Source organism: Chelonoidis abingdonii, chromosome 16 (genome assembly GCF_003597395.2).
Source record: "Chelonoidis abingdonii isolate Lonesome George chromosome 16, CheloAbing_2.0, whole genome shotgun sequence".
Taxonomy (NCBI): Eukaryota; Metazoa; Chordata; order Testudines; family Testudinidae; genus Chelonoidis; species Chelonoidis abingdonii.
The window spans coordinates 21,061,588-21,074,460 of NC_133784.1; the positions used below are offsets into that span (position 1 = coordinate 21,061,588).

The window sequence follows — 12,873 nt, forward strand, 5'->3', positions numbered from 1 at the left end:
CTGGAGTAACTGTTAAACCAAGAAATATACCTCCCCACGCAGCTTTCCGCATGCTGGCCACACACACTCGGCTGGATTGTGGATTCCTCTGCCACTGCTGCCTTAGGGAGTGAGTACAGCCTCCGCACAAGGAAAGCGACTTTAGGCATGAGAAAGAGAAAGGCAGACTCAAAGCCTCCCACAGCGATGGGTACCCACATCTCCCAACCCACCCTTTGCAGGACAAAGGGCCAAAATGTCATGCTGTTCTTCACTGCTACTGCAATAGGGTTTCAGGGAGATGACCTCTTGTTGTTGGAGGCTTCAGAAGAGCTAGGAACAAAAGGCAATCCTGACTCCTATATCCAAACAGTTATCTCTCAGGAAAAATCAGAAGAGATTGAAGGGCTATAATCCATTTAATGTGGATGTAAGATCTTAACTGCAGTTTCTGCTAAGAACTTTTCATATAGGCCCGGAGTCCACAGCTTGGCCTGGGCCATGGGGGCTGGCTAACAGAAAACAATACATAGCTAAGAGAAACCCTTTTTCAATGAAAATACTGCATAAAATCCTGGATATATACTTGAAGGTGCCATTGAACAGATGGTTGCCAGAATCCCCAGGCTATAGCAACCACCATTCACACGGTTTCAATGGTCTGACTCCACGCTGTAGCCCAGCAATAAAGAATTGGTCTATTACGGCAATGTACATAATGATAATCCGCTAGACCACTTTACACAGGTATCGAGAGAGGCAGAGGATAATGCCCTGTGTCAGCACTGGCCTCTCAGAACTGCACTTAAACTCCATCAAATCCTCAACAAATGAGGAGGTACATGCATGTTACAAAGCTTTTAACCCTAGGCCACCTGCCTTTCAGGATCGATTGCTCATGGTAGAAACACTGCTCCCATTGTCCAGGAGCACTGCAGTGGCAGAACGTGGGTTTTCTATAACAAATGTAATGAAAACAATTCCACACGCTAGCTGAAACAATATTTGTGGGAGGCAGGAAAGGAGGGGTTAAACTTGAATTTGAAATAAGCTACTCAATTCTCAGTTGTGACTCTGACTGGTGGAGTTGTGGCATTTTAGGGTATGTCTACAGGGGGAAAAAACCCAGCAGCATTAAGTTTCACAGTCTGAGTCTACAGTTTGGGGCTCGGGTTCTGGTGCTAAAAGCAGCTGTGTAAATGTTCTGTCTCAGGCAGGAGCTCAGACATACTCCTAGTCAGAGACAGTCCTTGTTTCAAAGAGATTACACTCTAAATAGGTAAAGGAGAGAGGGTAAACAGAGGCAGAGAGAAGTGAAGTGACTTGCCCAAGAGTACACAGCAAGTCAGAGCCGGGAACGACATATCCACCAGCAAATGACTTTAGGAGAAACTTAACGTTATGGCATACACGCACAGAAGTTAGATCACATAAAAATACTCCTTCTGGAAGGATACAGCGTAACACTATTTTATCTCTTAGAATTCAGAATGATAACACACAAAAACCCAGAAGCAGAGAGAGAAAACAGGCTGCTCTCTAAAACGAGACACAACTCACCCTACCTTGTTTTGAAGTGGCTCTTTCCAGACTGACTGTGATTGCACACTTTCTTACAGAGCCACCTAAAGTGCAAGCAGGACTGGGAACAACGCCAGCACACACACACTTTTAGGACAGGTCTACACTGCACCTCGGATAGACAAACATACCAGCTCTGCTCAAGCTAGCACACTAAAGATAGCAGTGTAGCCAGAAGTAGCAGGGGTGGTGGAGGCTTGGACTAGCTGCCTGCGTACAAACCCACCCAGACCACCTGGCTACACACTCAGCTCAAGCCATCACCCATGCTATTCCTTGTTACTCTGCTAGTGTATTTGCTTAAGCAAAACTAAGCCCACTCCCAGCTGCAGTGTAGAGGAACCTTTAAAGTGGTAACTTGCAATTCCAACACAGTCCTCAATACACTACACTTAAGGTTGCACAACATGCACTGAAAGAGTCAGGCAACGCCCCAGTGAAGCCTCTGGCAGTGGCTCTTGGACTGGGAGGTGCTCATAGAGCAGCCAAAGACACCAAAGCACAGCAGTAGAAGTTCACTCAGGGTACGTCTACACTGCACACTAAGCCAGGCTCTGACTCATGTTTGAGCCCAAGCTCTCTTCATTTCGGGTCAGCAAGCATTCAGGATCTACATCTAGGACCCTGCTAGGGGGATGGGTCAGAGCCCGAGTCCTGCCATGACTCAGGCCAAAGCCCTGTCATTTTGCAGTTTGGACCAGAGTCAGAAGGTCTGTGTAGTGCAGTATGGATGTGTTACCATGGCTACAAGACCTGGGCTCAGCAGCTGTAAACCCAGATTTATAATGCAGTGTGGGTGCTTGAGTGTGGGCTTGGAAACACAGAGTCTACAAGCCCGGGTCCCACAGACCCAATTGCAATGCAGTGCAGACATACCCCTGTTGGTGACAACGCAGGCAGGGGATGGGAAAAGATACTGGTATGGAGGCTTGGGATCCATTTTATTAAAAGACAGAGAAAAAAAGTCACCACAACAAGCCTTCACTGCTGCCACCAGTTTGTGACGGGCACTATCTTTGCAAGGAAGATGCCTGGAGAGTCACTTCTAAAGAGAATGAGGCAGGAAAGACAGGGTCATGGCTAAAGCACAGGACTGGGTGAGGACACTAAAGCCTTCATCCATGGATCTCAACAAGTTTATGGACAATAATAATAATAGGAGATATACCAATCTCCTAGAACTGGAAGGGACCTTGAAAGGTCATTGAGTCCAGCTCCCTGCCTTCACTAGCAGGACCAAGTACTGACTTTATACCCGATCCCTAAGTGGCCCCTCAAGGATTGAACTCACAACGCTGGGTTTAGCAGGCCAATGCTCAAACAACTGAGCTATCCCTCATCAATAGGGTAGGTAAGAACAAATTGCTGTAAAACATACATAACAGGCAGGGAACAGGCGGGGAAACAAGCACAGACAGGCCCAAGGGCATACAATGAGTCACCGATAGGCCAGGGACCAGCCTGTGGAAGTTCCAGCCTCCCATGCTTCGTCCATGAAGCTAAACCCACCTCTCACAAAATTACATCCCACATCAAAGGGAATACTAACAGGTTTGTCAGGTTTTAGAAGCCCATGATAATCCCCCAAGCCATTATACCCGACAGCGCATGCAGAAGGCTAAGATCATACTCTCCCTCCTCTCACTGATGCAGGTATATAGTGCTTCCTCCTAGGAGAATGTTACAAAGGGCATCTCAAATGCCAGCATCCCCGATCCACGGCCAGATACCTCCCCTTCCACTGTCTTCCAGGACAGATGTCCCTTGACTCACTCTCTTTGTGAAAGACTCTCGGTAGATGCTGCAGTGGGTCCCTTTAAGGCCACACAGTAAGGTTTTAACCAGAGAGCCCTCAGCTATGCAGGTGAGGAGTGTAACAATGCACATTCATCAACAGTGAACCCCCTTGTGTCAGGGTGCAGTGGTTCTCATCTCCAGTCACCCCTACAGCCCCCTGCCTTCACAGGATGCTCTGCCCTCTGGCTGAAAAGGAGCTGGTCCAAAAAAAAAAAAAATCACCCTAACCTCTGGGCCCTGTGCTCAACCCTTTCCTGGGATGCCACTGGCTTTCCCTGGCTCTGTTCTGCCCAATCAAAGTCTCCTGAGGCCTCTGGCATTTCAGCCCTTTATAGGAGCCAGCCTTCTTGTCTCTTCCCTGTGGCATCTCTCCCCTGATTGAATTCTCTTAGCCCAGGTGTCTGCTGATCCTTTTAGTCCTGTCCTCTCTAACTGACAAGGAACTGCCCAATTACCACCCAGGTAGGGTAAATATGACTAACTGTGCCTTTAAGCCTTTCGCACCTGTGATGGGGGTTTTAACCCCATTGCGAGTCTCATGCTAAAGCTGCCAGAGTGCACAAGCTGTTGGCTAAGAAAGCCTGCTAATAATAGCTTTGAGTCTGTGTCTGTGCATGTTTGGATTTGCCTCTTCGCAAGACAACACTGAAGCATTAAAGACCCACCGCTGGCTATGCCCATCATTTGATTCTCCAGTTAAATGGCCAAACTTCCCCAGCGCCCTTTCTATCTCAGCTTTTGTGGATGCTGTAGGTGGCTCCTTCAAAGCCTGGTATGTGAAGTGGCAGCAGGGGCAGCGCTCCATCCTCCCAGCACCGTATGTTTGCCACAAAGTGTTATATAGCCTGCCATCATTAACAGAACAGGAAAGGACTGCGCTGGGAATGATGTGAAGGTGTTTATCCAGTGACGATCTGCTGTGACTTCAGGAGACACATTGCTATGTGAACACATACAAGGTCATCTTGCTTAGTTGAAGAATGATAGTTCCATTTCTTTCATGGAGCTGAAAGACCTATAACTCTCACTCACTAGAGGTATCAAAGGGCTATTAAGGCCCTTCTCAAGGGGGATATTTTGCTAGCTCAACATCATATTTCAGGGAGACGGTGCCCCCCCTTCTTAAGACAATATTTTTGAGTTAAATAAATGAATGCATTAAAGTGACAATTTAAATCACCAGCAGCTGCACAAAAGCGGAAGGAAAGGGGATGGGGGAATGGATTCTGAGTTACGGCTGCCACTCTATCCTCTGCTTATCCCCAGTACCTGAGTACTGCAGAGATCTCAGAGCAGGTGTGATTTCACACATTCAGGCTGCAATAATCCTGGCACCATAGGAGGGAGATGACAAACAGCCTTAAATCACTTCCTCGCTCTAGTGAATCTAAGTCAGTGGCTTAAGTTTGGGGTTTCTTTTTAAAAATTTGTTTGAATTGAGCTGTGGTAAAAAGGTGCCAGATAGGTGGTGGCCTTGGAAGGGAAACCTTCCGTCTAGCCACAGAACTGGGGCAGCACAAGCTGTGGAAGCTCCTGCACTGCAGTTCTTCTACATTGAGAGGTAACAGCTGGGTGGGAAGCTGCATGCCCATGCTGATGGAGATCACAAATTCACAGATTTCAAGGCCAGAAGGGACCTCTGTGATCAAGTCTGGCCTCCTGTATAGCACAGGCCAGAGAACTTCCCCAAAATAATTCCCTTGGAACTAGCACAGATCTTTAAGAAATGCAAGAAGAAAATAAAAAAAATCCAATCTTGATTAACAAACTGCCAGTGATGGAGAATCCACTACGACCCTGGATGAATTGTTCTAATGGTTAATTACCATAAATACTTTCCTCTTGGCACGGCGAGCTGAAACTAAGGGAGGGGCAGAGAAAACAGTCCACATCGATATGGTTTACACTCTTGTATTTGGTATCTAGATGGGTCCTTAGGCTGTGAGTGCTGATATTGTGAGCAGCAACCACGTAAGTGTTTGGAAAGTGCCTAGTGAAAAATTGTAATGATGGGTCCTCTAGAGATACATGGAGAAATTCCTCTTCAGTCCTTGGCCTGTCTGCCTGGACCTGCCCACAAGGTAGCCACTGGTAGAGTAGTTTCTGAAACTTGGATGTTTGCCTGAGAAGAAGTGGCCTAAGATAACTGATTAAGAAGCACAGCCCCTGTCCATAAATTAGGGCTTTTCAGCATAAACATCATCTCCAGCTCACATCACCAAATAGCTAGCAAAGTTCCGTTATTTTGTTTCCTTTGCAGAAGGGTTACAGTGGTAGGACAGAAGGAAGGAAAATACCTGCCTCCATGTACATGGCAGTCAATAGGAGAGTCCTTAAAGCTCCACGATCATTGGAGGTAGATGACAATGGAGACTCTGCCAGTAAATGATCCAGTGTAATTGTTCAGTAGATTAAGACCACAACTGCGAACACTCCCCAAGATAAGGGTGTGTCACTGTATGCATTGGTCTAGCTAGCTGACAGAACCTTAGCAAAAGGTTATGTGCTGCTCCAGGAGTCCAGGGGTTAATGTGCTACACTCAGAAGACCTGGCTTTCAATTTCTGAGCTCAGTCTCTTGTTATCTGCGCCCTCGGGTCAATCAAAGGAGTCAGGTTGATGGGAAGAAATCATACATTTTTTAATCAAACTAGGTCATGCCAATGCACAGGGCAGAGACGAAGGGAAATCTTCCACTGAGGACATAGGAAAACCTTTGTTGAGGATATGAGAAAACAAAATATTATAATTTCAAGTGTTCCAAAACTTCTGCAAGCTGAGAGGATGATGTACCCTACTAACACACCTGTGCATCTGTCCTGAAGGGCCCAACACTACATCTGGGGAATAGTTACACTGTAAATTAAGATTCAGCACCAACAGCCTCACCTGATATCAGTGGTATTTCCCATCCTATTGTGCATTTCATGTGTGTAATTCCCAAGGAAGTGAACATTACTTACATTTACAAAAGTGCGAGCATACAGCCTTCTTTACAGAACACTTAGAATACTCCACCCTAGTGTGCCACGCAAAGTCCCATTATGATTCAGATCCATCTGTATCTCACCCTTGAGCCTACTGGTTATGCCTCAAATCCTGTAGCTTGTCTTACTCCCATGGGATTCAATGGGCTGAATAAAGACTGCTGGATGTATTCCTCCGTGCAGTAATGGATGCAAAGTAACGCAGTACCCTAAGGAGTGCCAGTAGCTGCTTTTCAAGCTGCAACTGACCAGGGATGTTTGTGGGGAAGGACAAGGAGAAAGCCTCAAGATGTGCCCACTGTTAAAGTGATTTTTTCAAAACCCAGACCCCATTTTCCTGGACACCTGCATGATACCCTGAGGAATTTATATTTTGGAGTTAAGAGGCCAGGGTATGGCATAGCTAATTTAACATAACATTTGCAGGGGATGGAGTTTGCAATAGACCCCAGTTGGCACTGGGATATACATCATCAGATGGAGAAAGTGCCTCTAAACTGGTCTCTATAGTGAAAAACACAGAGATCCTTAGTTCTGAGGACAGCAGGAAAGCTGTAATTATGTTAAATGCACAGACTTCTGCTTCATGCTTTTAAGACATGTAATCTTTCATCAGAGCCTAAGTATCTTAAGCTGAATGGACCACATTCATCCTTGATGTAACGCAACACATTTCAATGGATGAATTCAACCCAGGTTGTTCTATTTGGGTGCCCAGAAAATGTCTTATATTTAAACCTCTCTGATCTAAAGATGTCCTACCTGTGCTGCTGTAACAGTGCCAAGACATCTGGCTGTGTGGCTTCCTTGCAGACCAGTGTTTTGAAAAGGGGATGCACAAACACTGGCTCTTTGGTGTTGCCAAAGTTAAAAGCAGCCTCTCTGCATGCCTGCTTCTGATGATAGAGTACACTTTGCATAGTACTCTCTGATGTTTGGGTGATTTGAGCATAATCAGACTTAAATGCAAGCAATCAGAGAAAATGCCTTCATAGACACCCTAATTTCCACACACTGGATCCTAATTGGCACAATGTATTACTTTTCTTCCAAGAGATGGAAATGGATGGTCAAGATCTTTTAATGCATACAATAGATATAAAGCATAAAAATACATTTACTGTTTAAGACACTGCCTTTTAATTTCTAACGGAGAAAAAAATAAAAGCAGTAGAAAAGCGGGAGGGGGCAAAATATCTTAAAACCCCATTAGAGTGATGCACATATTGCAAGTTAATTCATCTCTCTCCTTTCCATTTTCTCAGCCATTGATCAAAAAATTCTCCAAGAAGGAGAAACAATGCCCCAGTTTGACAGGACAGCCATGAAAGCTGGGAGAGATGGATACATGTGCCCAAGGAACAGGAAATAGATAGCCATCTGCCTTGATCTAGAGTCCACTTCAGGGCTAGGAGGAATCTCAGATACAAAGCAGTCACATGGGTCAGCATCAGCAAAGCTAAGCTGTAATGGATGGAGAAGACCTACCCTGGCCAACCCAGTGGAGGTGCAGATGCCTCCCAGTCTCCAGAAATCCTGATGACCAGTGCAGCATCCCAACAAATAGGCTGTGGGCAGGTTACGTGCAGTTTGCTGAGGCTCTGGAAAGGAAGCACTCCATGTCCCCGACTAGCCAGGGCACACAGTGTGTGTGCAGTAGGCAGCTGGGAGGCCAGACAGGCCTCCTGCAAGGGTGCGCAGGGCAGCAGCAGTGAGACCAGCTAACTTTCACCCTTGATACCTGGGCTCCCTATGCACCCTTCTCCTTCCCCACGCAGAACCTAGGTGGAAGGATCTCCTCCAAGGTGTGTGCCTGGTTACCTGGCATAACTACTTACAGCCCTCTGCCATGTTTCCCAGGTTAGCTTGTTAAAATGCACCTGAAATAACTAGGAGAAGAGGCCATGCTGGCTGTTAGAGTTGCAGAAGTGCGGCTGCCTGGGAAACAGATATATGGGAGGCCCAGCACTGTCACTATAGCCCACTCCATCATGCTGTTCCTGGGACACCTAGCACCTTTTGTGAACTCACTCTTTGAAATGCTACAACTAGAGGTTGTCCGTATAAACAAGAACCATCCCAGAACCACTGAAATGCCAGCTGGGCTTCAGGGGAGGTTTTCTCCCAATGGAAGTATCATTCCCAAAACTATCAGTGTATCACATGACTGGGCCATGGGCGGTGGTGCCTAGTGAGGAGAGCTGAACTCAGGCCTAATGGTCAGAGCAGGAGCCAGGCCCAATGGTTTGATGAGGAATCTGTAACCAGGAATGGGAGCCAAAGGTCAGAACATGAGCGAGAGGCCAGATGCCAAAGCCAAGGGTCAGAGCCAGAGTCAGAGGTGAGGAATCGGAGACCAGGGTCAGAACCAGGTTATCTGGAGCAGCACAAGGCAAAGTGCAAGGCAGGGAACAAGCAGGAGCAGGAGCTATCACAGCCATGGGCAAATGCTTTGAGCAAGAACTAGGGGTCACCAAATGAAATTAATAGGCAGCAGGTTTAAAACAAACAAAAAGAAGTACTGTATTTCTTCACGCAACGCAGTCAACCTCTTGAACTCCTTGCCACGGGATGTTGTGAAGGCCAAGATTATAACAGGATTCAGAAAAGAACTAGGTAAGTTCATGGAGGAGAGGTTCATCAATGGCTATTAGCCAGGATGGGCAGGGATGGTGTCTAGAGCCTCTGTTTGCCAGATGCAGGGAATGGGTGACAGGGGATGGATCCCTTGATGATTACTGTTCTGTTCATTCCCTCTGGAGCACCAGACATTGGCCACTGTCAGAAGACAGGATACTTGGCTAGATGGACCTTTGGTCTGACCCAGTATGGTTGTTCTTATGAGCAGCCCTGAACTGCAGCTGCTAGGCTTAAGAGCCAGTCTGCTGACTCTTCCAACCAGTCAGGCAGCCAACTACAGACCAGCTGCACTCGTTTGCTCGCTCAGAGACTGGCTGAGCCTGCAGGCCCTGATTCCTGACACTACTTGTGTTTCTACCTGCAAGGGTCTCCCCCCCATGCGCCCCTAGGAGCACAGAGGGGAACAGTCAAAGAAATGCCCTTCTTTCGACACATCTTTCAGAACAGAGGAGTTGCTATGGTACAACTGGCCCAGTGTCCCACCAATCATTACGTCTTACTAATGCTTTGGGAGCAAGACACAACACACCCTGCCCTCAATGCTGCACTTACATACGCTGTACCACCCAATGGAGAGATCCTAGCCAGAGACTGGCTGAACTCCTCCTGAAGCAGGGGGCAGAACAGCCTCTCTTATTTACATCCATTTACGTGCTACATTTTACAGATGCTGGGATTGATCCTGAAAGCCTTTGTCACATGGAACACACCCAATGATTTCCAGAGAGTCACCACTTCAGGGATTAAGGACTATTACTGCACATAAAAGGTGGCAGAATCAGGTCCATTATTCTTGTTCATAAGAATATTTAATCTTTTTTTTGTGCCTTACTAACTTTTTTGCCTCAAACAGCATCCTGGAGCAGCAAGTGCCACAAGTTAATAATACTTCCTATTAAGAAATATTTGTTTGCCCTGCGCTGAATTTTCCATTACCCCAGACACCCTTACGCTCCTTCATTAGGAGCAAAGGGGGAAAAGAAACACACCAATAGTCTTCTGCAGAAAGGTATGTTAGTTGCCGTAGTTCTGTTTTATTGACTCTCTGATTTTCAACACTCAATAACCTTGATCTGTTTAACCTAAATTTTAAAAAGGAAAAAAGAAAAGTATCTTGGGAATTAGACTCATTTCAACCCCTAGTAAAACAGTGGAACAAACATTAAGAAAAAGGTCTAAGAGGCTAGAAGATAATGGAATTGAGCAATCAGCAGCAATAATAGTGCAGCAAAGTTGATTGCTTTTTTAAATATATAAAATTACAAAATCAGCAAGGAAAGGAAAGTGGTAGATGTGACATTCAGATTATAATCAAGCCTTTAATTCAGCACCTCAAAATCTTACCCTCACAAATGAACTACTGTTGACTTGGATAAGAACAAAGTCACACTGACTGTTTCCAGCTCACCAAAGAGCAACGGGTCACACACTATGACAACGTTCCACTAATTAACTTTATACAGTAGAACCTGAGAGTTACAAAGCGACTGGTCAACCACACACCTCATTTGGAACCAGAAGTATACAATCAAGCAGCAGCAAAGACAAAAGAAAGCAAATACAGTACGCTGCTGTGCTAAATGTAAACTACTAAAAAATAAAGGGAAAGTTTAAAAAAAGATTTGACAAGGTAAAGAAACTGATTCTGTGCTCGTTTCATTTAAATTAAGATGGTTAAAAGCAGCATTTTTCTTCTGTATAGTAAAGTTTCAAAGCTGTATTTAGTCAAGGGTCAGTTGTGAACTTTTGAAAGAACAATCAGTGTTTTGTTCAGAGTTATGAACATTTCAGAGTATCAGGAGAGTAGCCTCGTTAGTCTGGATCTGCAAAAAGCAACAGAGTCCTGTGGCACCTTAAAGCCTAACAGACGTATTGGAGCATAAGCTTTTGTGGGTGAATACTCACCATTCCCGAGGTGTTCCTAACACTGAGGTTCTACTGTAAATGATGAATAGGATGAAATTCAATATGGAAAAATGCAAAGTACTCCACTTAGGAATGGGAAATGACTGCCTAGGAAGGAGCACTGTGGAAAAGGATCTGGGGGTCATAGTGGACCACAAGCTAAATATCAGTCAACAGTATAGCACTGTTGCAAAAAAGGTGAACATTATTCTAGCAGGTATTAGCAGGAGTGCTGTAAGCAAGACAAGAAGTAATTCTTCTGCTTTACTCCATGCTGATTAGGCATCAACTGGAGTATTGTGTCCATTTCTGGGGATCACATTTCAGGAAAGATGTGGACAAACTGGAGAAAGTCCAGAGAACAACAACAAAAATGATTAAAGGTCTAGAAAACATGACCTATGAGGGAAGACTGGAAAAATTAGGTTTGTTTAGTCTGGAAAAGAGAAGACTGAGAGGGGACATGACAGTTTTCATGTACATAAAAGGTGGTTACAAGGAGAAGGGAGAGGAATTGTTCTTCTTAACTTCTGAGGTTAGGACAAGAAGCAATGGGTTTAAATTGCAGCAAGGGTGGTTTAGGCTGGACATTAGGCAAAAATTCCTAACTGTCAGGGTGGTTAAGCACTGGAATAAATTGCCCAGGGAGGTTGTGGAATCTCTGTCACTGGAGATTTTTAAGAGCAGGTTAGACAAACACCTGTCAGGGATGGTCTAGATAATACTTAGTCCTGCCTTGAGTGCGAGGTCTGGAATGATGACCTCTCGAGGTCCCTTCCAGTCCTATGATTCTAATAGATGTTATAAGCATGTTCCAGACATGAGTAGCATGTGTTCTAAGCACATCGGTAGATGGTTACAGATGGTTATAAGTCATGGCTGTAGGTAACCTAGTGACCTGCTGCACTCTATGACAATTTATTAATCCTCTATATACTATAGACGCGTGACAGAGGTACCGAGTGGGAGATGAGTCTAGTGGAGATCTGTGGCGGGTGGTGCTTGGCCAGGTCATAAAGTCTGTTGTGATCTATCAGGGGGAAGAAACAACTTCCTGAAGAGGCAGAGGATTGTAACTAGAGAGGTTTCGTGAACACCAGGAAGATCAGAGAGTTGAAATACAGGCAGAAAAGTAAAAACAACATTCAAGTTGGTCAAACCGCTCGTACCTCGGACAGGGAAGGGAAGACGTAATTACACACAGAGCTATTTAATGGGAATCCTGGGATGCAAATGGCTAAGGAGACCGAGGAGCGAACGCGGGCAACACATTAGACATGTTCACGATGTGAGCAGGTAGCAGAAAAATCCCATTGCTATTCTGAGCTGCAAATGTCAAGTCATGAGGAAGGGAGGGAAGAATCTCTCGATCTGACAGCTCTGGTGTGACTGCTCCTGGATTCCATTCCATTCTGCGTAACACACATTTTTATGATGATCTAATTGATTTCTTCTATACTAGACCAAAAGCTTTGGATTCACCAGACGAGTAAAGGAATCTATAGCAAGGCTCCATGCCTAGATCTAGACTGTTCTCAGTGGTATCAGATGACAGAACAAGCAGTAAAGGTCTCAAGCTGCAGTGTGGAAGGTCTAGGTTGGATATTAGAAAAAACTAATTCACTAGCAGGGTGGTGAAGCGCTGGAATGGGTTACCTAGGGAGGTGGTGGAATCTCCTTCCTTAGAGGTTTTTAAGGTCAGGCTTGACAAAGCCCTGGCTGGGATGATTTAGTTGGGGTTGATCCTGCTTTGAGCAGGGGGTTGGATGACCTCTTGAGGTCCCCTCCAACCCTGACATTCTAAGAGAAGCCTGCAATATTCTCCTGCCACAACCCACGCTGGAAGGGACTTTCACATCTGTCAGGTAATGCTCTTTGAAACCCCAGGGGCCGACATTACAGATCTGAAGTCTCTGACTTCTTGGTCAAGAAGCTAACTATTGCAATGGTTGAATTAATCTTAAAGTAAGCCAGGTGTAGCTCTT

The 12,873-nt window shown here is 45.5% G+C and overlaps 2 protein-coding genes across 6 annotated transcripts in view; one reads left to right on the forward strand and one right to left on the reverse strand.

The window, feature by feature from the left end:
- The window catches only part of CYB561D2 (cytochrome b561 family member D2), a 532,125-nt gene extending 530,892 nt beyond the window's left edge, over positions 1 to 1,233 (forward strand). For all 3 annotated transcript variants that reach the window (XM_075072872.1, XM_075072874.1, XM_075072873.1), the window contains one exon: positions 1,217 to 1,233. The gene's annotated coding sequence lies outside the window, so the exon portion shown is untranslated. The remainder of the gene's footprint in view (positions 1 to 1,216) is intronic.
- Positions 1 to 12,873, reverse strand: part of CACNA2D2 (calcium voltage-gated channel auxiliary subunit alpha2delta 2) — a 638,569-nt gene that overhangs the window by 484,392 nt on the left and 141,304 nt on the right. The gene's annotated exons all lie outside the window — the stretch shown is intronic.